The sequence below is a fragment of the Chrysemys picta genome, chromosome 2, assembly GCF_011386835.1.
Source record: "Chrysemys picta bellii isolate R12L10 chromosome 2, ASM1138683v2, whole genome shotgun sequence".
NCBI lineage: Eukaryota > Metazoa > Chordata > Testudines > Emydidae > Chrysemys > Chrysemys picta.
Window position 1 is genome coordinate 17358566 of NC_088792.1, and position 21133 is coordinate 17379698.

At 45.5% G+C, this 21133-nt stretch overlaps 1 protein-coding gene across 1 annotated transcript in view; it reads right to left on the reverse strand.

The window, feature by feature from the left end:
• XYLB (xylulokinase) overlaps positions 1–21133 on the reverse strand; it is a 159225-nt gene that overhangs the window by 137740 nt on the left and 352 nt on the right. The window contains exon 2 of the mRNA XM_065582715.1: positions 15109–15168. The gene's annotated coding sequence lies outside the window, so the exon portion shown is untranslated. The remainder of the gene's footprint in view (positions 1–15108; positions 15169–21133) is intronic.

The window sequence follows — 21133 nt, forward strand, 5'->3', positions numbered from 1 at the left end:
TACCACTGCTATCCTTTCCTTTGGTGTTGGCCCCTTCTTTTCACCTACACCCTCAAATCTCCCCCTCTTCTGAATGTAACCTTGGCTCTGAGGGCTTGGCTGTATTTTTTCCTGAGTCCCCTGTGTTATCTCTAAAACAATCCCCCCTCCTTACCCCTACCCCAGGAATTCCCGTTTTAGAGGCTAGACTTTCAGATCCTTAACTTAATCACCAGCCCTTTCTTATCTTAATCACCCTGCCTCTGTTTGTAAACAAAACACTGACTCCCTGCTCCAGGGACAGACATCCTCTGCAGAACTTACATTTCACACTAATGCCTTGCTGTAGTTAAGAGCTCCACTTGGGAGCTCGCATATCTCCTGTATGAAATTCAGGGGGGGGGGGGCTCCAGCCCCGCCCCCCATGGCACCCCTGCCCCCCATGGCACCCCTGCCCTTGTGGTGAGAATGATCAACAAACAAATTTCCTTTAAGGTGCAGTGCCCGTCGGTCCCTCTCTCCCTCCACGTCACCCCACTCATAATTGTTGTCTTTGGACAGTGAAGACTGAGAGTTCAGAGGTACAGTCATGTGAGTTCACGGGGGGAGGGATGTAAGGCACCTTGCTCGCTCCTCGATCCGGCTGCTCGCTCCACCAGCCATTTGGCAGCTTGCTTTGTTTGCTCTATTTGCTGCTCTGCCTGTTACCCATAAAATCAGACTCAAGGCTCCCCCCACAACCGCCTGCCTATATCAGTAATTTGTCTGTTTTTGGTAGATGAAAAGGGGTGGCCCGCCCTAGAGGAATTGGCAGGATTTTACAAGGGAGTTTCCCTCCAACCTATGGAAAACTCCCCAGAACAGATTAATTATGTTTACCCCTGGGAGGACATGAACACACCCCTCCACTCAAAGGATTGACAGTCAGGCAGCAATTCTTTGAAAACAAAAATAACTTTTATTTAACACATGTCCTAATACAGTAAATCTATTCTAAAGTATATATTTAGAACAAAAAATAAGTTCTTACAGTTTATAAGACACATAAGATAACAAACTACTGGCAGATACATGTTAAAGTATTTAACATTATGATATTATTTTCAGTGGTTACATATATATTTTCAGTGGTTACATTCTATATGCAATGGCCAGTCACATATAGAATGCTGGCAACAAGTTACTTATTTGAAACATTTAAAAACATAATAACAAACATATACAGACATCCAACTTTATTATCTCAGACACACCCATTATTTCAATTCATTATCAAAATCACTGTGTTTACTTTTCCCGTAGTCTTCTTTTCCTCTGAAAAGGTCCTTCTGTTTTGTTTATATTCTGCTGCCCATTGTTCTGCTTCTTTCTTCTTTAGTGATTTTACTGTTTTAGATGTTTTCTTCTCTCCTGCTTCTGCTCCCTCTCACTCCAGCATTTTTCACTCACACCAGGACTGACTAAAGCAGTGATGGGCAACCTGTGGCTGCTAATCCACTGGCAGGCCACGAGACAGTGTTTACATTGACCGTCCACAGGCACAACCGCCCGCAGCTCCCAGTGGCCGTGGTTCGCTGTTCCCAGCCCATGGGAGCTGTGGGAAACAGCGGCCAGCACATCTCTGCAGTTCCCATTGGCCGGGAATGGTGAACCACGGCCACTGGGAGCTGCGGGCGGCCGTGCCTGCAGACGGTCAATGTAAACACTGTCTTGCGGCCCGCCAGTGGATTAGGTTACAGGCTGCAGGTTGCCCACCACGGGACTAAAGCTGGTCAGCTCTCTGCCTTATATACAGATTTTGGCATATTCTGATTTTTACAATCCTGAGCATTCCCACCAATCAGGTTTAACCCCTGTCAATCAAAGCTGGGTTTGATTGAAGACCTGTGCCTTAGGAGTAGGGTGACCAGATGTCCCAATTTTATAGGAACAGTCCCGATTTTTGGGTCTTTTTCTTATATAGGCTCCTGTTACCCCCCCACCCCCATCCCGATTTTTCACATTTGCTGTCTGGTCACCCTACTTAGGAGCCAGACCTGATTGAAGACCTGTATTATGCTTCACTGACTCCTCCCTTCAGGGTTTTGGAGTGACCTCTATTTCACCTCAGCCTGCTTGCTTATTATTGGCCAAATCTCTCCCAGACCCCAATTTTGGATTTCTCTGACTCTGACTGTTTGCCACCACCATCTTGTTATCGGTAGCCATAACCATCTAAAATCATCTATATTAATTATTAAACCTGTATAATTATAAACTATCTATATCTAAGTATACCCTAACACTATGTCAAGTATCAGAGGGGTAGCCGTGTTAGTCTGAATCTGTAAAAAGCAACAGAGGGTCCTGTGGCACCTTTAAGACTAACAGAAGTATTGGGAGCATAAGCTTTCGTGGGTAAGAACCTCACTTCTTCAGATGCAAGGGATCTAACACTATGGTTCACTGTCACCACTCTATTTTTTTATTATTTTGAACAAGTTTAATTTCAATCTCTCCCTGCTTCAGCTAGTGGTGGCAGTGGAGCACTCTTATTCCTTGCACAGACCAGAGCAGTTGAAAAATCTCTTGTACCATGCCATCCACTCACCGCTCCACCACTGTCTGCTCAGGGATGTCTTGAGGTCCCACCACTTAACACAGTTTTCAGTGATTTCAGCTGTTAGTGCAGGAGCCTCACAGCTAGCACAGGCTGAGGAGTCTCTTTAATCAGAGATACTGTCCCATAGCAGGTCTAATGCTTAGACCTAGTTATCAGTGATTTTAGCTCTATTGATCTGCACCAAACCACTCTCAATTGAGTCTTAATCAGCTCTTTCATTACACACTGGAGAGGGGGGAGGATCAAATGATGTCTAGGACCTTTAGGCAGAGCCCATGTCACCAGGTAAAAACACCTATCCCAACCCTCTCTCATCTCCCCTGGCCTTTGGCACTCCTGCCCTCAGTCTAAGGAGTGCAGTTCAGTTGAGGGTGAGTCCCTCAATCATGGCATGACAAACACCATTCTGCTGCCCATTATTCACACCACAAGGGTAACAATGCTTTATTACCCCTGCCCTCCAATAACAGTGACTTGCAATCCAACAGCAGTCAAAAGTGATCATTTGGGCAAAGCAGCTCCATCATGTTGTGCAACTAGACATGTCTTATGCAAATGGGGTCAGTTCCTGAAGTCTACTCCCCCAGCTCATCACTAGATGTGGGGGAGAGCTCATTCAGACCCTGCTTACATTCTTTTGGTAACAAGCCAGGATAAAAGATAATGGAATGAAGCTGCTGTAGGGAGTATTAACGGTTATATGGGCCTGATTCACCAGTACTGAAGCAGGAGGTTCATACAGCCTTGTTCTACCAAGCCCTGTTGAGTGAGAGGGGAATTTGCCCTAAAGGAGAGTACTGCTGCTGCTCTGGGGTGGTGAAGTCTTTAATTTATATCTAGGGCTCCACTGGAGCTTCACCAGAGGAGGCTACCAAAGGTCAAGGGCTTTGCTGAATTAGTGCATCTCCCAGCCACCCTGGACACAAATGCTTTCCAGAAAGCAACACCCCATTGTTGGAGTACACTAGCTGTCAGTGCATTCCCCTGGCAAAGTTTTCTTTTTGTGGGGCTTTTGCTAGGGCTTATGCAGGCACCCTCATAAACCATGGCAATGCCTGAATTTGATCCTATAAAAGTAGTTAAGTAATGGAGCAAGCAAGCATGGAAAGTGGTGGAGTTGTCATCAGTGAAAATATTCACAGTTACGCTTGACTTCCATCGGTCAGGGATGATTTAGAAATGATAAATTAACTATTTTCCCCATCAGTAAACATCCTTCTTTTAAAGGACTTTGAGATCTACTGACTAAAAGATTCATCCACTATTTGAGTGCAAACTAGTCAGCCTAAACATGCTGAACTCAAATTATATTGCATATTTCCTACTTGCAATCTCCAGTATCAAAGAAATAGGATTGGCTCTTATTTGGTTCTCTGCCTCACTTCAAACTCTGAAGATCCAATTCTGATCTCACACCAGTTTTACCCCAAAGCAGCAACTTCACTGACTTTGTAAAAGTTACTTCTGACTTATATGGGTCAAGTGAAAAGGGAATCAGACAAATTCCTTTTTTTAAAAGAAATATCAGTGGGCCAAGCTCAACTGCCGTACTTCTATATTAGAGAGACAAGGTGGGTGAGGTAATATCTTTTATTGGACCAGTTTCTGTTGGTGAAAGAGAGAAGCTTTCAAGCTTACACAGAGCTTGTCTCTTTCACTAACAGAAGTTGGTCCAACATGGTTACAACAACACTGCAAACATACTTCTGTATCATCAGAGCATCCTAAACCTGCCAAAAATGAATGCAGTTGCTTTTTCCCCCACAGATATAATCATGATTTGTTTTTAAGATCCGTACTTAACAACTTCACCTCCCCATGGAAAAGTGAGTTGCAGCATGGCTCTATTTTCTGTAACACGTTTGCATGTATTTTTGTCGTCTTCCATTTCAGTAATGCTTCCCTCTCCCAGATAATCTGTCCTGCTTTGAAGCGAACACCAATGCCACTCACAATTAATTAGCCAATATATGGTGCTGCTTGTGTGCTGTCACCTCTGCCTTTTTCACCATATAGCAAGCATTGTATACTGCCACTAATGGGCATACAACTTTCACTATTTTAGGGCCTTATCCTGCAGGGTGTTAGCTGTCTCCTGTGATGTGCTGAACACCCTCACCATCCACTGGAGAATAAATGGGTTAGATCCTCCACTGGTGTAAATCAGTGTAGCTACATTGACTTCGGCCTTGCTGTGTCAGTGTAAGTCACGGTAGCTACACTGACTTCAGTTTTTACACTAGCTGAGGATTTGGCTTAATGACAGATGAGGGCATTCAGAACCTCACAGAATTCAGCCCTTATTGAGAGTCTGAAAGTTAGTACAGTTGTCCATTTCCAAAGAAAAAATGTAATGGGTCTTTTAATTGTTCTCTGCAAAAAGGTACTAAATGTACTGAGCTGGATCAGATAAATTCTTTGCTACTTGCCAAATGGCCAGCAGTCATGTGCACCACTGCTAATTAAGTGGGAGACGTTTACAATGTTATGCTCTGAGTAACACAATACTAATATTATGTCACTTAAAAATCTCAATTTAAGCATAAGATCTACCTACTGGAAATGTTTTAAAAAAGTGAGTCTCTGAAGGTTATTCACTTTCTGTCTAGTGTAATAGTTAATGTTTAACCAAACACTGGTATGTGAAGCACTGTGCAAAGTACCATAGTAACATATATTAAGGAAGAGCTACAGAATTGCCTTTTTTTTTTTTAATGGGACTACGTTTAAATATATGTGCACCTTTCATCAATCATCATTATAATCATCATGGCAAATCCCAGAGACATACCATCCTTGCAGATTGAGCACCATCATGATCAATGTCTAGCTAGGTCATTAACCTGTCATTGGCCAGATATTCAGTGTATGTCCATCACTGATGATATTATCACACCACCCAAGCTTTTTGTGACACTTTAATTGCTGGCCTTGTAATAGCAGTCCATGGTAAATATACTTCGTAGTCCATTGGTTTTCCATCTTCATAATATGTCCATATCAAAAAGCTGCCAAAACCAAACTAGTGCTGATGATCACACTGTTGCTGAGTAACCCAACTGAAGTCAATGGAACAAAAAGAGTGTAAAATTAGCATATGCAAACACAGAAACAATCCCAGAGGGTCTCACCCAACTCCCATTTAAGTCAATGAGAAATTTTCCATTGACTTCAGTGGAAGTTGAATTGGGACCCTAGTGTGTTATATTCCATATCTTTATTATAAAAAATAGGGGTTAACTGATTAACACATTGAAATACACAGAGATGGCTATATAATTAAGAGCATGCAACTAAGTAGTGATTTAGCTTTTTGTCAAAACATCACTTTTTTCTCATTTTAACCATATTAGTTTAATCGATGGGCAAAAGGGTCAATGGTAGCAGAAATGATACGAGAATTGCTGTTGATGTTTTTTTTATTAATTATTATTATTATGTGTATTACTGTAGCACTTAAGAGGCCTAGTCATAGACCAGGACTCCATGAACTTCTTTTTTTAACCCTCGATTTTATAAATTCCAACACTTTTATATGAAGTCCTGTGCAAATTCCTCATGAGGTTTCTGTGCAAAAGGGAAAGGAAGGATGGGTATTTGAGACTGGTGAATTTTTCCAACCCCTTTAAGAGATTTTTTGGAACACCTCCACAGGCACTTTCTCTCCCCATATTAACTTTACCCATTATCAATAGCTTGACATTTAACAAGATCTTGGGAGAAGATTGTCTAACTGGGTTCAGACTTCAAGTTTTTTTAAGGTTGCTTTCTACATCTGACACCTTTGTCCTTGCAGTGAAAACTGACATAATTTGTGTCCTTATGCTCAGAGCAAAATAGCTCAGCAACATAATGCTGTGACCTAGATAAAAATAGAAGCTTAACTATTGTTAACAACAGATTACCCAGATCTCTCACTCTACACTTGAATTTTATCAAACTCCACTTGAAGATAAATGTATTTGTATTGATTAAAAGCTATCAAAGACAAACTCATTCTTATTCAAACAACCATCTGATGTGGATAATAGCACAGCTTTGCACTTCCATAGCACATTTCATGCAAGGATCTCAAAGCATTTTACAAACAATCCATTAAACTCAGCATCTCTGAGCAGTATGTGTTACCTTCACTATTTTGCAGATGGGGAAACTGAGGCAGATAATTTACATGGCTTGCCCAGGTTCATATGGACTTTCCCCACACTAGAATTTTTTGCATAACATTTCCTATCACAGGTGATAAAAATGGTGGAAGTGCTAGTGAACACAGACTGCTATTGGCTGGCAGAATTTTAACCCTTATGTCATCTAGGTCTGAGCATTAGACCTGCTCTGTACTGGCATTCCTATCACTGTTTCCATTGGTAGGATGGAAAATGTTTATGGAAAGTATCTAGTGTAGCATGATGGGTGAGTAGCAATAACAGGCATAGAAATGAAAACTACTTGCCAGTAACTGGAGTTCACGAAGAACCTCTGCATATTCATACTTTTGGGTTCAAGGCCCCCATGAACTGCAGGTTTCCAGAATCTTCTGGTGAGAAGTGTCCAGTGGAGCCATTTACTCCTCTCTGCCCCCTCCTCTCATGGAAGATGTAAGGGTATAAAATGGAGAATGGCCCAACCCCCTTTCAGTTCCTTTCACTAGCTTGGGAATTCCTAAACTAAGGGTATGTCTACACTACGAAATTAGGTTGATTTAATATAAGTCGATTTTTTATAAATCGATTTGATACAGTCGATTGTGTGTGTCCCCACTAAGCGCATTATGTCGGCGGAGTGCATCCACAATACCGAGGCTAGCGTCGACTTTCGGAGCGTTGCACTGTGGTAGCTATCCCACAATTCCCGCAGTCTCTGCCGCACATTGGAATTGTGGGTTGAGCTCCCAATGCCTGATGGGGCAAATACATTGTCGTGGGTGGTTCTGGGTACATGTCCTCAGGCCCCCCTCTCTCAGTGAGAGCAACGGCTGAGAATCGTTTCGCGCCTTTTTTCCGCAGACGCCATACCACGGCAAGCATGGAGCCCGCTCAGATCGCGGCAGTTATGAGCACTGTAAATACCACGTGCATTATCCTGCAGTATATGCAGCACCAGAACCTGCAAAAGCAGGCGAGGAGGCAACGGCAGCGCAGTGACGAGACTGATGAGGACATGGACACAGACTTCTCTCAAAGCACGGGCCCTGGCAATTTGGACATCATGGTGGTAATGGGGCAAGGTTCATGCCATGGAACGCTGATTCTGGGCCCAGGAAACAAGCACAGACTGGTGGGACTGCATAGTGTTGCAGGTCTGGGATGATTCCCAGTGGCTGCGAAACTTTCGCATGCGTAACGGCACTTTCATGGAACTTTGTGACTTGCTTTCACCTGCCCTGAAGTGCAAGAATACCAAGATGAGAGCAGCCCTCACAGTTCACAAGCAAGTGATGATAGCCCTCTGGAAGCTTGCAACGCCAGACAGCTACCGGTCAGTCGGGAATCAATTTGGAGTGGGCAAATCTACTGTGGGGGCTACTGTGATCCAAGTAGCCAACGCAATCAAAGACCTGCTGATATCAAGGGTAGTGACTCTGGGAAACGTGCAGGTCATAGTGGATGGCTTTACTGCAATGGGATTCCCTAACTGTGGTGGGACGATAGACGGAACCCATTTCCCTATCTTGTCACCGGAGCACCAAGCCACCGAGTACATAAACCACAAGGGGTACTTTTCAATGGTGCTGCAAGCCCTGGTAGATCACAAGGGACGTTTCACTAACATCAACGTGGGATGGCCGGGAAAGGTACATGATGCTCGCATCTTCAGCTGCCCCAGGGCCCGGCAATTTAAAAGGGACTAGGGCTTTGTGACGGAGCAGGGAGTGGGGCAGATTTGACCTGGGAATGTTGCAGGGGGGTTGCATTGGGGATGGGGGACTTCCCTTGAAGGAAGCTACCTGAGCCAGGAGGGGGGTTGGGAGAAATAACAACTTCTGCCCGGGAGACTGAACAAAAGAGAGGAGGAGCAGAGGGGAGAGGGGAGAAAGCTGCTGGAGGAGTTTTGGTTTGGTTTCAGTTTGGGCTGGGTGGTGCAACGCAGGGAACCCCAAGCTGGGGTCTAAGCTCCCTAAACCCCCCAGAAGGACTTGATTGAGGGGTTCTGGTTGTACCTACACGCTCTGCTTGGGACTGTGTTCCTGTCATCTAATAAACCTTCTGTTTTACTGGCTGGCTGAGAGTTACGGTGAATCCCAGGAAGAGGGGTGCAGGGCCTTGATTCCCCCACACTCTGTGACAGGCTCAGAGCCCCGGGCCCTTTAAATCGCCACCAGAACCCCGGGTGGTGTGGGCTGGGCAACGCTGAAGGGGGCTGGGGGAGTCTGGCCCCAGCCCCACCCTTTCTGCCTGAGGGCCCGCCCCTTCGGGGGGGCCCAGAGCTACCCCCCACCTTGCCCAGGATCCCAGCTGCCCTGCATACTGGTAAGTCCTTTAAATTACTTTCATCCCTAGTATGAAGTTATGAGTTTTTGTCACTAAAATATGTTGTAAGTTTGATAGTCTCTACTGCTAGTTCACCAGGGACAACAAAGGAGGTAATCCACTCCCAGGACCCAGGAAGGTATTAAGCAACTATTAATCAGCAGGGGAGTTGTAAACAAGGGATTTACAATGCTGTAAGAGGGATGTACAAGCAACACACAATGGGGGATTGTTCAACTATGTGACACACCAAAGCCCACCAGGACATGTCTGGGTTAGTGTTTTCCAAGCACATGGACTGAGGATATAAAATAGGGGACAGTGGCATCATGCTTTTACCTTTCTCCTTCCCCCACCTGCGCTGGAAGCAACAATAACAGTGGGAAGACAAAGACTTGAACTGAGGAAACTGGTCCCAGGCTTAAAGGGAAAGCCAGTGTATTAAGAGCAATAACATACCTGCAGCATCCAGTAGGGTGAGAAAAACTGCTTGATCCAAATACTGCCTAGTCTAATAAGGTTTAAGATTTAGACTCTGCACTTACCTTTTATTTTCTTTGGTAACTATCTCCGACCTTTTGTGCCTACCACTTAAGATCTATCTTTCTGATGTTAATAAATCTGATTTATATTTTACTTTAAACAATGTGTTTTGGCTGAAGTGCTTGGGAAATCTCAGCTCAGTTTACAAAGGCTAGTGTGTGTCCTCTCCACATCAAGGTAGGGGCGGACTGGGTAATAAACTTACACTGGTTAGGCTTCTGACCATGGCAAGACAGTATATTCTGCGGGTGCAAGGCTGGGGGCCAGGGCCGTCCTTAGGATTTATGGGGCCCTATGCAATATTATTAAACTGGTGCCCCTATGCTCCACTGAAGGCAGTCCCCAGCCAGTGCCGCTGACCAAAGTGTGTCAAGGGGGCACAGCCACCACCCCTGCCCGTGGATCCCCAGAACCCTCATCCCCCATTACTGACACACCCTGAGATTCGTACACAGCAGATGCTGCAGCAGTGGCTCAAGGCAGGCTTCGTGCTGTCACATGGGGGCTGCATCTTTCCAGAGCCCACAGCCCTCCTGTAGCCCCTAGCCACTCCTGGCTCACCTGAGCATTTTGACAGGAAGTACCAAGCAGTAATAACAACAACAATAATAATACAAGTGTGTATGTGTGCGCGCGCATGTGTGTGTATGTGTGCGTGAGAGTGAGCCAGTGCATGTGAGGGAGCCAGAGAGAGAGTTAGTGCATGTGAGGGAGCCAGAGAGAGAGCCAGTGTTTATTAATTAATTCAGAGTAAGTGATTAATACCTGGGGGAGCAAACAGTGGTGCATATCTTTCTATCAGTGTTATAGAGGGCGGACAATTTATGAGTTTACCCTGCATAAGCTTTATACAGAGTAAAATGGATTTATTTGGGGTTTGGATCCCATTGGGAACTGGGTGTCTGGATGCTGGGATAGGTGATCTGCTGAGCACTTTTTGGTTAAAGTCTGCAGCTTTGGGGGCATGGACCAGACCTGGGTCTGAGTTTGCAAGCTGGCTAGCATGTCTGGCTCAACAAGGCAGGGTTCTGGAATCCCAAGCTGGCAGGGAAAACGGGCTCAGAGGTAAATTCAGAACATCAGGTGACAGTCCCAAGGGGACCTCTGTGACCGAACCCTGTCACAGACTGGATTCTGTCAACCCATACAAGCCCAGGCACTTCAGTCCCACTTATGTACACAATGAACAGAAACAGAACCCCTGCACTGGACAGATCGGGGCACCTGGGCCTTATTGGCACACAATGTTTCACAGGTAAATGTGCATGTTCCTTGACACTGAATTCAGTCAATCTGTAACAGTCAAAAGCCTGCAATGCTGCTGCTGTCAGACATAGAACGACTTAGGGTGCAGCTTTTGCATTTGACAGTTCCAGATTTGTTTAATCCAGATGGACCCTAGGACCTTGGTGCCATTTATGCCACCCCCAGAACCATATTAGCAGGAGGTTCTCCAGAGGTAACTGTGCAGGGTCCTCCACACTGAACTCTTGACACAGATGGAAGCAGCACCCACAGCATAGTTTGTGATGAGGGTTAAGATCAGATTGTGCAAGGACTGAAGCACTGACTTGGTTAATCCAGATGGATCTAGGGACCTCAGTGCCCTATGTTGAGCATAGAGTCAAATGTACCATAACCTCAGCACTGGGTTTGGTTAGCTGGATGCATTTGGAGGTTTCAAAGCCATTTTTACTGGGCACGAAACTACTTTAGCAAGCAAGCTCCCTGGAGTCAATGGTGCTGGATCACTGGTATCAGACACAGTGCACCTGGACAGACCTGGGACCTCATTACCACTAATGATGAGCACAGAGTTGAAGATGCCAGATCCTCAGCACAATTCTCAGTCAACCTGGACAGATACAAGCACTTGAGTGCCTCTACTTTGGTAAGCAATTCCTATCAAGATAATGGTGTCAGGTCCTCAGCACTTGACTCTGTTGACCAGGATGAATCTGAGAACCAGAACCACTTTATTAAGCAGTTCTCCAGAGTCGTGGGATGTCAAATCCCTGGCTTGGTCAATCAGGAAGGATCCAGAGATCTTGGTGCCTGTGACAGCCGATACCCCTATGTTCACCCCTTTTAAAGACTATGATACATTTCATATAAAGTATGACTGTGAGGTTGTGACATTCCCCACGGTGCAATCTGGACTGCTGTGTCCCCTTAGCTCTCCAGCCTGGGATCCCATTTACACTGCTTGGCTACAGTTCCAGTTCCAGGTTGTACCCCGGAGATCCCGTCACACCTTCCCAGTTAGAAGGAACTGAAGGATGGTTGGGTTCACTTCCCCTTACATATCCTCAAAATCCTTCATAAGAGAAGGTGGGGGAAGGGATGACTGGCCCCATTGGAAGATTCTGGAAACTCGCAGCACAGGTACCGTGATCCCCAAGTGGGGCCAGCTGAAATAGACTCAGGAGTCCCGAAGGCCAGCCTTGTGTTCTAACCATTGCTAAATCCCTAGTAACTAGCATGCCTTAACTAGGTCTCAGAGTTAAAGATGTATTTGTAAGCCACAGAAATCTGCATTCTCTTAGCAAATATCTCATGAAAAAGGAAGTAAGCAATTACTATTGACTGTGCCAATATTTTCTGGAACCCAAAATGTGTACAATTAATCAGACTTATAGTAGACATCCTGTTTCTTTCTTCTCTTTGGGTGTTTTACCTTTATTTAAGTTCTCTACCATGTGTTTATCTTTTGATGTAATAGTCTGCTTTTAACCTTTCAAGGTTGTATAAAAAGGAAAATCAGGAAGGCAGAGGATTATGATAATACCCTTGATTTTGCTTCCTAATGCTAATTAAAAAATTGCAAGATATTTGGACCCTGTCTCTGTACCCCAATCGGACTATGTGGGGTATACTTCCAACACTACACATATAAAGAACGCAAATAACCATGTACAGCACTGCACAATCATGCATATCATTGAGTCTAAACATCATTTTGTGCCAGGTCTATAGACAAACATAATGATACAGGTGACACACACAGCCGTAATTAACCATTAGGAACATTGTTTTTTTCTTCTGCTAAACCAACAATAATTATTGCCGAGAGAGTCCCAGAAAAATTCAATTAATCAATGAATGGATTTTTAGATAGCAAATTATTTTTACTAGATAAAATTACGTAGATCCTCCTAATGAGAGGCTTTGCAAACAAGGTCAAGGGAAGTAAATGTCTACCTCTGGCAAAAGCCATTGCCTTTGGATTTTGAAGTACCCCACAATTTTTTTTACCTCCAGAAAATGAAAAATTGCTTCTGCCGGGTGATGTAAAACAGACTTTAAAGAGAATATCGCATTTCAGATTTCAATCCATAATCAAATAGTCACTCCAATCAGACATTTTGACAGTTTGTTAATTGAGACAAGCTTGCACACAGATACTCTACTAAGCAATAATGTCTCAGAACCTACAGTATGTGCAAAGATATGTGTACCAGTGCAAATAAATGGGTTTTGTGCTTGTTATTAATATTATTTATATTACCACAGCACCTTGGACCAGGACTCCATTATGCTAGGTCGGGGTGGGCAAACTATGGCCCAGGGGCCGTATCCGGCCCTCCAGGCATTTTAATCCGGCCCTTAAGCTCCTGCCAGGGAGCAGGGTCGGGGGCTTGCCCCACTCTGCACGGCTCCCAGAAGCAGCGGCACATCCGCCCTCCGGCTCCTACACATAGGGGCAGCCAGGGAGCTCCGCATGCTGCCCCCACCCCAAGCGCCACTCCCGCAGCTCCCATTGGCCAGAACCACAGCCAATGGGGGCTGCAGGGGTGGCACCTGCAGATGGGGCAGCTCGCAGAGCCGCCTGGCTGCGCCTCTGTGTAGGAGCCGGAGGGGGGACATACCGCTGCTTCTGGGAGCTGCTTGAGGTAAGCGCTATCCAGAGCCTGTACCCCTACCCCAGCCCTGATCCCCTTCGTGCCCTCTTCACCCCTCGGTCCCAGCCCAGAGCACCCTCCTGCATCCTCAACCCCTCATCCCCAGCCCCACCCCAGAGCCCGCACCCCCAGCCGGAGCCCTCACCCCCTGCACTCCAACCCCCAATTCTGTGAGCATTCATGGCCCGCCATACAATTTCCATACCCAGATGTGGCCCTTGGGCCAAAAAGTTTGCCCATCCCTGTGCTAGGTGCTGTACAAACACAGAACAAAAAGATGGTCCTTGCAATATATGGGCCAAATCCTGGATCTGTAAGTTTCTGGCATTAAGATGGAAAAAAAAAAAAACCCGCCACATCACCCCCATAGTACTGCCTCCTGCATGCTTCAGGGAGCACACAATGATGGGAATCCGGAGTGGATCTAAAGAAATTATCAGAATTAGACCTACAAGGAGGGTATTAACTGCTCTCCTCTCAGAAGTATCACCTGCTTGCTTTATAAAACAGAAATGGTGACAATGCCAGAAAGGAGCATGTATCCTGCCTTTCTGACCAAAGATAAGCAATTCCAGTAGTGTCTATATGTCAGTGAGAAAACAGATTTATTTTTTTTTACCATTAATACATAAGTAAGGCATGAGTACAAAGCAGATTCTTCTATTGTTACTCGCTCATATTGAACTTTGGTGGGAACAGAAGCCACAGGTGTTCCATTTCAAAGGATTAATTGTATCAGTTTACCTAACATCAAAAGCACAATTAAATCCATTTACTGTATTAACTTCTCTAGGTTAGACCTGTAGCTTGTTTCATGGATCACACTCTAGTTGCATATTAGTGTTTCCAAAAATAATCTCTATTCCTACCTCTGGAGTTTTAATCAGACCCCCTAGTCATTAGTTTACTTTAGAGAGGCAGCATGTTCCAGGGGATAACACACAAGACTGGAAGTCAGGAAAGTCGGGTTCTATTCCTAGTTCAGCGATGGACCTACTGTTTGACTTTGAGCAAGTCACTGTGCCTCTGTTTCTCTTCCTTATTTGTGTTTTTCTATTTAGACTGTAACGTTATTGCTAGCAGAAATTATTGCCTCATATAGACTTTAATATACTTTAAATGCCTTTTTATTGAATAGGTAGATGCACATCGGTTAGAGTAGAACCTAAATTTAACTTTCAAGGGATGCTGACAAGGCAATTGTTTATGCAACATATAGTCAAGTTGTGCGATACACATTCACAGGTGGTCAATGAGTCAACTAACTACTGGTGTTTGGATTTTAGAAAGGGTTGGTTAACTTTTATGACCATTAATAAAGTTTGTATCTAATGCCAGCTAAAAGTATAAAGGTCAATCACATCTCATGCTTCATTGTATAAATGGAGAGCCTGAGGGTGTGGAGAAGGACACCGGTTCCCCCCACAACTCAGAGCAGCATTGCAAAATTGGCCAAGTGCATTATGGGAGGAGGAGCTCACTTTCCTCCAAAGCATCAACTACCAGTCATGCTTGGAGGTAGATTACCAAATCAGTGTACCAAAGGTGGGAACCATGTGACAACTCTGATGAGTCAGATGCTCTCTTCCAGTGTCCGTAGCGGGGAGCTTACCTACAGGAAGGATCCATAGCTCCTGAGCAGCAGCTGTTTTGTCGTATCAGCCTCTTGGTACTGTGAAATAGACAGTATGGCAGATTAGGCAGGGAGCATGGCCTGCAAGGCACAAGTGTGCTGAGAATCCCTAGAGAATGAGGAGGCTTGGCAGAATTTGATTTTTTTGATATAATGTTGATAGATAATATTGATGTTTATTTTTAAGACTTTTTCTATTTTTATTTATTTTCATTTTCCCAGTTGAGCAAAATGATGGGTTTTAAACATTTTTTATATTGATCAATTTAAATTTTCACAACTATGGGAAATTATGGGGGAAACTGACAATAGGGGGTCAGACAATAATTATTTAATCACAGTAGACATTGAGATTCAAAAAATTAAAGCTTGATAACGGTTGGAACACAAATTGTCAACATCACATGTGTGATGCGGTGTACAAACCCCACACTGGTGAAGAAAGGGTTAAGAAGCAACTCTCTGTCCAGAAAGCCCCACCCAGACACCTCTGCTGGGCATGCTCACAGTACAGACTGAGATCAAACTGGAGCAGCTCAGTTCAGTCTGGTTGGACGGAGCAGGAGAGCAGTTTTGTGTTGCAGGCTCCGGCCGAGAAGCCGCTGAGGCATCAAGCTGCTCCAGGGCTTTTTGTCACAGAGGTCGACAAGATGCGACTGCAAGAGGACAACCCTAGGGAACATGGACAGAGAGGACTCCAATAGGGACCCAGAGGCGAACTAATGACACCAACAGAGGAACAGAAGCCAGGGTAGGAAGTGGCCCAGGGAGCAGGAGTAGGAGCTCACTCCTCCTAGGCCACACATTTGAATGATTGTTTCACCGGGCTCTGGGTTAGGACCTGGTGGAGCAGGGAGGGCCCAGGTTCCCCTACCCCTGGCCATTGAGTCTCGCCGCTGGGCGAGGTGGCCATCAACTCTCGCCATTAGGTTATATAGCCATTTAGCCACTTTAGCCACTAGGCAAGGAAGCCATTGACTCTCAGCACTGGGTGATACAACCGCTGAACAACACAACTATTGACTTTAGCCACTAGGCGAGGCAGCCATTGACTCTTGCCATTGGACAATATGGCCATCTGACTCTAGCCACTAGGTGACATAACAGAGAACCACCACCAGGCAGTGCTGCTGGGACTAGACCTGGACCTCTCCCGACACGTGGTGGAGAATGTAGGCATCACCCAAGTCCTGTTAAAAGGACCATCAGACCACCGATTGAACGACCCTAAAGAAGCCATGGATTCAGAAAAGCTGCTGGAATGGATGATGGAGAACCAGCAACAGCAGGTGGCCCAGCAAGAGCAGCAACAAGGGAAAATACTGCAACAGACTGTGGCCCAGCAACAACAGCAAGTAGCCCAAAAACAACAGCTAATTTGGGAGCTGGCGGTACAGGGCCAGGCACAACAAAAACGCCTGATCCAATAGGTGGCGAAACTATCACAGCCCCAGGGGGCATTCAACATCACAGCGCCCAGATCCATAGGAGACGCCTTCCCAATTGGGCTGCCCATTTGGCTCATGAAAATGGGCCCCAGCGATGACCCCAAAGCCTTCCTGCTCACCGTTGAATGGGTGACCACCACAGCATGTTAGCCACCAGAACATTGGGCCACCCTGATACCCCCATTCTTGACTGGCCCTGCACAAGCAGCCTATTGGAGTTTGGATCCCCTGAAGTACTAGACTACACCAAGGTAAAAACAGCCATACTCGACTACCTAGATATCAACCCCAAGACGTTCCGCCAGAGGTTTTGCAAAGGAAGTACCTGCCTGGAACCCAGCCCCAGGTGGTGGCCCAACAATTGAAGAACCAGTGTTGGCACTGGTTAGACCCAGAAAAACAGACATGACACAGATGGCGGAAATGATCATGCTAGAACAATTCACCCAGATTCTCCCAACCAAGGTGAAGGGTGGGTAAAGCACCATTGGCCATCAAAACTGGCAGAGACCATGATCCTAAAGGAGAATTATGTGTCCACTGAGGGTCCACCCTCACTAATGCCAAGGGCTGGGACTCCTGGAAGCAAGACTCTGACCCCTAATGGGGGCCGGGCAAGGAGGGAAGACCGAGGACAGCTAAACTGGCTGTTACCCAGTGGAGTGCCCCCAGATGCAGGGAGCAACCTCACAACAAAGGTGGATTGGGGGGGGAATCGGGGCCCCTGAAGAGGGGGATACGCCCCACGAAGACCAACTTCCCCAAAAGTGGGCCAAATGATAGTGACCCCAAAGGGCAATTGCTTTGAGTGTGGACAGGAGGGGCATTTCAGGCAGGAGTGCCCCTTCATGAACTGCAATTATGGGCAGGCATGGACGGCAGACACCCAAGCCCGGAAATGGGGCCCAACTAATATGCTGCTGCCAGGACGTGTCAATGGCATCACAGTGATGGGCCTGGTGGATTCTGGATGTAGCCAGACCATCATCCAGACAAGCCTGGTGGAGTTCCCTGACAAGCCAGACGCCCCTGTCTAAACTCTAACACATCCACAGGGATATGCAGTTCTACCTCATGACAAAAGTGCAACTTAAAGTAGAGGGCCACACTGAGATTTGCTGAGTCAGCTTAGTGACCACACTGCCCTACCCAGTAATATTGGGACGAGATTAGAGATAATCTGGAGAACTCCTGCAGCAGTGGAACAAAGAATCCCCAGCAGAGGTCGACCCAAACCCAAAAATAAGGGGGCTTATGGGACAGGACAAGGTGAAAGGTCCTGGTGGGGTCCCTCAGGCCAGCCAGGATCACTGACCCAACAGCCCACTAGCCTGAGCACATCCAAGGAAGCAACCCATGATTGGCTACCATTAGAGATAGTCTTCATGCAGAAACAAGGGGAGGAAAAGATTCTGAGCTGCGCTTGGGAGCAGGTAGCTGTCCTGGAGGGGGAAGAGAGTGAAACCCAGTAGGCAAAGCAGTGGCCCCACTTCAAGCTCTGCAATGAATAGCTATACTGAGTGATGAGAGACACCCAAACCCAGGAAAAATGGCACCAACTGCGGGTACCAAAAAAGTTCTGCCAGAGGCTACTACACCTAGCCCATTTGGTGCTGTGTGCCAGGCATTTGGGGAGAGAAAAGATGCCTGGCTGGGCATCCACCAAGAAGTGCACAATTTCTATGCCTCGTGTCCTGAATGCCAATTGGCAGGACCTAAAGAGATGTCTAAGGCCCCTGATTCCACTCCCGGTGGTGGGTGTACCCTTCGAATGGGTAGGGGAGAATTTACTGGGACCCTTGAGAAGAATGCATTGGGATTCAGTTATATACTGATGATAGTAGACTAAGCCACATGGTATCCCGAAGCCATCCAACTGTGCACTGTGAATGCACCTACTGTAGTAAACGAGCTCAAGAAGGTCTTTGCAAGGGCTGGGATACCAAAGGAAATAACTTTCTATAAGATGCATTATAACAGAAAACATAGAATCATAGAAATGTAGTGCTGGAAGGGACCTCAAGAAGTGATCAAGTCCAGACCCCTGTGCTCAGGTAGGACCAAGTAAACCTAGACCATCCCTGACAGGTGTTTCTCCAACCCATTCTTAAAAACCTCCAATGATGGATATTCCACAACTTCCCCTGGAAGCCTTTCCCAGAGCTTAAGTACCCTGACAGTTAGAAAGTTTTTCTTAATATCTAACCTAAATCTACATTCCTGCAGATTAAGCCCATTGCTTCTTGACCTCTCTTCAGTGGACATGGAGAACAATTGATCACTGTCCTCTTTATAACAGCCCTTAACATATTTGAAAACTGTTATGTCCCCGATCAGTCTTCTTTTCTTAAGACTAGATATGCCCAGTTTTTTTAACCTTTCCTCATAGGTCAGGTTTTCTAAACCTTTTATTATTTTTGTTGCTCTTCTCTTGACTTTACAATTTGTCCACATCTTTCCTAAAGCATGTTGCCCAGTTTTGGTCACATTATTCCAGCCAAGGCCTTACCAGCGCTGAGTAGAGTGGGACAGTTACCTCCTGTGTCTTACGTACAACACTCCTGTTAATACACACTAAAATATTAGTTTTTTTGCAACTGCATCACATTGCTGGCTCATATTCAGTTTGCGATCCACTATAAACCCTACACCCTTTTCAGCAGTACTACACTTAGCCAATTATTCCCCATTTTGTATTTGTGCTTCCTGAGTGAAGTAAATGCACTTATCTTTATTGAATTTCATTTGTTGAATTCAGACTAAATCTCTAATGTGTCACGGTCATTTTGAATTTTGAAGGACCCTAGGAATAGTATAAGCCCAAGGAAGGACCCATGTGGGACCCCACTAGATATGTCCTCCCTGTTTGTCAGTGAACCTTTGATAACTACTCTTTCAGTATAGTCTTGCGATCAATTGTGCAACCTTATAGTAATTTCATCTAGACAACATTTTCCTAGTTTGCTTATAAGAATGTCATGTGGGAACTGTGCAAAAGCCTTACTAATACTTCACACTTCTAACACATTTCATTGATAGACTCATAAACTTTAAGGTCAGAAGGGACCATCATGATCATCTAGTGACTAGACCAGGGGTCGGCAACCCTTCAGAGGTGGGGTGCCGAATCTTCATTTATTCATTGTGATTTAAAGTTTTGCGTGCCAGTCATACATTTTAACATTTTTAGAAGGTCTCTTTCTATAAGTCTATAATATATAACTAAACTATTGTTGTATGTAAAGTAAATAAAGTTTTTAAAATGTTTAAGAAACTTCATTTAAAATTAAATTAAAATACAGAGCCCCCTGGACCCGGGCAGTATGAGTGCCACTGAAAATCAGCTCGCGTGCCGCCTTTGGCATGCATACCATAGGTTGCCTACCCCTGGACTAGACTCTAGCCTGACCTCCTGCACATTGCAGGCCACAGAACCTCACTCACTCACTCCTGTGAGACTGAGTTACAGAAGTCCTCAAATCATGATTTAAAGACTTCAAGTTACAGAGAATCCATTATTGACACTAGTTTAAACCAGCAAGTGAGCCAGGCCCCATGCTGCAGAGGAAGGTGAAAAACCCCAGTGTCCCTCTCGGACCCGAGGGAAAATTCCTTCCCGACCCCAAATATGGCAATCAGTTAGACCCGGAGCACGTGGACAAGACCCACCAGCCAGATACCTGGAAAAGAATTCTCTGTAGTAACTCACAGCCCTCCCCATCTAGTGTCCCATTACCGCACATCAGCTACATGCTCTTGTAGGCAGTCTCATCATACCATCCCCTCCATAAACTTATCAAGCTCAGTCTTGAAGCCAATTAGGTGTTTTGCCCCCACTGCTCCTCTGGGAAGGCAGTTCCATAGGTCTCAAAATGTTTTACAAAGGAGAGCAGGTAAAATTTCCCCCCATTTTACACACAGAATAACTGAAAGGCAGGAAAATTAAATGAGGTAGGGCTGGTCCATACTAACCCCCCAGTTCGAACTAAGATACGCAACTTCAGCTACGTGAATAACATAGCTGAAGTATCTTAGTTCGAACTACAAGGTACTTACCGTGGGTCCACATGCGGCAGGCAGGCTCCCCCGTCAACTCCGCGTACTCCTCTCGCGAGCACTTCCGGGATCGATTTATCACGTCTAGACAAGACAAGACGCGATAAATCAATCCCAGAAGATCGATTGCTTACCACCGAACCAGCAGGTAAATATAGACGTACCCGTAGAGCCAGGACCAGATTCCAGAATTTCCAACTCCTGACTCCCAAGCCTATGCCTTATCTACTGAGGCATGCAGCTGCGATGGTTCACAGTCCCAGGTGCACACACACTGAAAGGAGACTGATGTGCACAAGTTTCTTCACTGTGAATCTTACCTACTTTTTAAAGATATTTGGCAAAGCAGCAACAATTAGATTGGGAGGGCTGAATGGAAAATGCATAGAATAATCCTGAATGTAAAGTCTGGATGGAACCACTCTAATGACGGAACAACATGATGGTTGGTGTTCCTTTAAAATTTAAGATTACTACATAAACCAATATCATCCAATCCT